The 4271-nt window shown below is 36.6% G+C and overlaps 1 long non-coding RNA gene across 1 annotated transcript in view; it reads left to right on the top strand.

Annotated features, from left to right (window-relative positions):
• The window catches only part of LOC124890961, a 63565-nt gene extending 59567 nt beyond the window's left edge, over window positions 1-3998 (top strand). Inside the window, exon 3 of the long non-coding RNA XR_007049464.1 lies at window positions 3787-3998. This is a non-coding gene — a long non-coding RNA (uncharacterized LOC124890961). The remainder of the gene's footprint in view (window positions 1-3786) is intronic.
• The last annotated feature ends 273 nt before the right edge of the window (window positions 3999-4271 follow it).

The raw sequence follows: 4271 nt of genomic DNA, 5'->3' as shown, positions 1-4271 counted from the left end.
TGTGGCCATGATAATTACATGTGTTGATTATTGAATAACCTAAGCATGCTCCCCATGTATTTGATAAAATGCCTCTGTGAGTGAAATAGTGCCATTATAACATGATAGCATGTATTCCCCATTCATGTATAAGTAAATACATTACAAGTGTTTGTTAAAATATCTCAATGATTGGATTGTGATCAAGTAGCCATTATTATGTTTTCAAGATTTTGCTATGATTTACTTTGATGCTATTGAGTCCTGGGGGTATTCAATACCCGATAATTTAGTTATTTATCTAGATCCAATGTCAGCTACAGAATAGTATCATCCATGTCACGATCAGTCGAACTAAGTCAGTTATAGAACATAGGAAAACTCAGTAAACTAAGTATCAGTCCAGTCTAGTTCAGTATAATCAGTCCTGTGTCTTTCAGTTGAGAGTAGGATTCAGCACGGAGTGAACCTAGGGATGGGGTCTCACCTGCCGATATAGAGTGTGATCCTTAGAAGCAATCCTTGCATTCAAAAACTACGTAGCCAGCATAGGTTGAGACATCAAACCTGTCAGTTGAGGGTTGATGAAGTATTTTAACCTGCCAGATGAGGGTTCCACCGTTCTCATTAGATTACCTACCAGATGAGGGTATCTCTTCAGTTGTTTTTACCCGTGGCACGGTACTGACACCCTTCCATTAGGGTTATAGGTTGGACCCAACTTATTTATCTTATCTTATTTGGGTCGGTTAGATGATTACCTCCCACAGTTTCAGTTTTAGTCTTCGGTATAGAACTTAGTTTACTTCTACAGAATCAGGACTGTCAGATAGAGTCAATCAGTATTAGTAACTTAGTTATTAGTAACTCAGACTATCAGTTACTCAGTACTACAACTCAGTACTTAGCTTCAAAAATGATCAGTTATAGTATATATATATATGCACAATATTGCATACTCAGTATTTACAACAGTTTAGACTATCTATGTACTCTCATGTTTAGTTACTCTATATAATTCAGTCAATTATTATTCATGCATATAAACCCTTGCGTTTAGCCTTACCTCATCTAGCATACCAATATATTCCACATACTGATGCATACTCTTTCTTTGTACTATGATGCCTCATATCATAGGTTCTGACACTCTGGTTCCCAACCGCGCATAGACAGATTTAGATTTAACTAGCATATCAGATTTAGTAGTGAGTCCTCATCTATCGAGGATATTCTTTTATTTTATTATTTTAGTAAACTCACTATTTTAGTAGATGAAGCTAGTTGGGGGATTATCCCATCAAATCCACTTTCAGATGGTTTTAGTTAGAGGCTTTTCAGACTAGTTTTTAGACAGTATTCAGTTTTGCAGATGTTATATTTTATTAGTATTTTAGGTGTTTCAAACCTTATGGAATTTCATCCTAATTTTTTGCATTTATATCAGTATTATTATTCAATGCTCACAGCAGATATCAGTCATGGGTTAGCTTGTGGTCTATCGGGGTTATAAGCATCATATGGAATCTGAGGTACAGACTCAGGGAGTTACAGTAGAGTAGGAGGTATATATCTCCTATTGATTGGTTTGAGCTTAGTGAAGCGGACATGTTAGGTTCGTATTTTGTTTATCAAGCTATAGAGAAGGTGAAGGTGATTTGGGATAGGCTTAATGAGGCTAGAGTCATCAAAAGTCTTATGCGATTCTAGGCATAGAGACTTAGAGTTTGAGGTTAAGGATAAGTTTTTCCTAAATGTGTCTCCCATAAAGAAAGTAGTGTGATTTGGAAAGAAGGAAAAGCTTAGTCCTCGGTATATTAGTCCTTAATTAATTTTGCGAAGGGCTGGTAATATTGATTATGAATTGGAGTTACCTTACAGTTTAGGCTTGGTTTATCTGGCATTTCATGTTTCCATGTTGAGAAAATGCATTAGTGATCCTTCATCGGTTGTTCCTATAGAAGGATTGGGTATCTCGAATTCTCTATCTTGTGAAGAGATCCCAATTGAGATATTGGATAGGTAGGTTTATCGATTGTGAACAACAGATATGGCTTCGGTTGAGGTTCTATGAAAAAACCACAAGGTGGAAGAGGCTATATGGGAAACACAAGAGGACATAAAATCCAAGTATCCGCTCTTGTTTTCTGCTTCTGGGATTCGTGCGGAAGGTGTGTGTCCTTGAACACATCTTTATTTTTAGAGTTTGTTAAAGGAAAGATTAATATCTTTGCCTCTCTGTTTTTTAACTTTAATAAAGATTGGGAATATATTTTGTAATACAAATGGCTCGTGTTGGCATTTATTCTACCTTATCCGTCATTCAGGGACGAATTTTCCTAGTGGGGAGAATGTTACATCCTGGGTTTTAGACCTTAGAAAATTTCCTAGAATTCCATTCTCCGGACCCAATACGACTCATGGGTACAAGCCTTATGTTGGGGTACGAGTGGTATGGTCCTATCATAAACTGACCATTGCTGGATGATGGAATTGGATAGGTTACAATAATGGATACGACTTAGTAGAAATGAGTCATATGATTGGATATAAGTCGCATCTTATACTCATATAGTGGATAGCATTAAAGCCACTCAGTATTCTATTCTGCTAAGGGTATGGATGGAAGGTACAGATCCTATGTTGTGGATATAACTTTATTGGATAAGTCATATACTGGACAGTGTTGGGTCCAAGGGTTGAGGTTGGGATATGAGTGGCAGGTACCACTTGTATAGGAAAGGTACGACTTATGAGGGTCAGTTGTATCCCTGTGATGGGTTTTTGTGCAACTTAAGCAGGGGTATTCTAGATATTTTCCTACTTACCTTAATAGGAACCCACGACTTCTAACCTACTTGGGAGAGTATTTATTCTATTATTCTATTCATCAACACTTAGAAACTATTCTTAAACACTTTAAAATCCTCTCAAAAGCTTTTGGATCAAAGAGTTAGGGTTTCATCTTAAAGGCTAATTTACGGATCTCATTGGTGATTTCTCTCTGTCTACTTTGTCAATTAAGGCATGTTCTCTTCCCTCATTGTTAGTTCCAACTAAAGGCATGATTTTTATCATTTGTTTTCATAATTTCATTATTGTATGCTTTTGGTTTTTCAAATATGATTTAGGGGTTTTGATTATAAATAGTTGGCTATGGTTTCCCATGATTTTAATTATGCTTTTATATGCATTAATGGTGGTTTTGGATAATAGGAATACATAGAATGGTTATTGGTAATTGGAACTGGTTTTGGATATATACTATGCCCCCAATGTGTTTGACAAAATGCTTATAAAGACATGTTCATTGCATTGATTACTTTTAAATGAAACTCTTACTTGTTTAAAACTTAGTAAAGTACATATGCATAGTTTAAATGGTTTGGAAAGGTAAATGGCTAAATGTTTATGCTTGTGTGGTACGGAATCCCCAAGACGTTTAATATGGTAAATTAAAGCGCACTTGAAAGTCCCCTTAAGACTTCATATGGTGTGCTATGGATAGTACTTGGAAGTATGGTTGGTATGAAGATACCACCACTAAATGGCCTTGGTTAATAAATAATAAATGGATTGGTTGGTTATTTGGAAATGGTTTTAATTAGGCATTAAAGGGGGAGGTGTAGCTAAGCCGTGGAAGGTGGAGGTCCCGAGGGGTTGGTTTTACTTGGTTAGGCATAAATATATGGTTGTATACATTATGGATGGTTTTACTTGATTTTATAAATGGTATTATTTTATCCTTATCCTGAGTTCATGCTAGCGATTACTCTCTAACCCTTCTACTGGCGGTTGTATACCCAGGCTATGCAGGAACCGACATTCTATTCCTCCTACATAGTGGTTGACTCGGGGGATCATCTTTTGAACCGAAGTGGTGATTTTTCATCCTTTAGAAGGCTCCATTTCATGTTATGGACATCTATAGACACTTTGATTTTATTTTGGATATTGGTTTTGGCCATGGTTAGAGGCATATCCCAACCTAATATTTTTTTACTCTTTTGGTTAGAGGCTTTGTGGTACTTCTGAGGGTTGGTATGGACAAGATCGGTATTGGTGTTAGCCTTAGTATTGGCATTGTTTTGGGGCTGACATGATTGGATAATATTATTGGTTGTTCCATCGTATTATATTTTGGGATTGATTATCATTATATGCTTTGGTATCCATTTGGTTATGGTCTGGTTTATGGCCGTTGGTTTGGTTTTGGTATGGTCGGACGGTTGGCTTGGTACAGTTGAACTCGATTGAGTCAATCACGATTGTGACCCTATCCCCGATTCTTT

Source organism: Capsicum annuum, unplaced genomic scaffold (genome assembly GCF_002878395.1).
Source record: "Capsicum annuum cultivar UCD-10X-F1 unplaced genomic scaffold, UCD10Xv1.1 ctg2788, whole genome shotgun sequence".
In the NCBI taxonomy this organism is placed as follows: Eukaryota; Viridiplantae; Streptophyta; class Magnoliopsida; order Solanales; family Solanaceae; genus Capsicum; species Capsicum annuum.
This window is presented reverse-complemented; position numbering and strand designations above follow the sequence as displayed.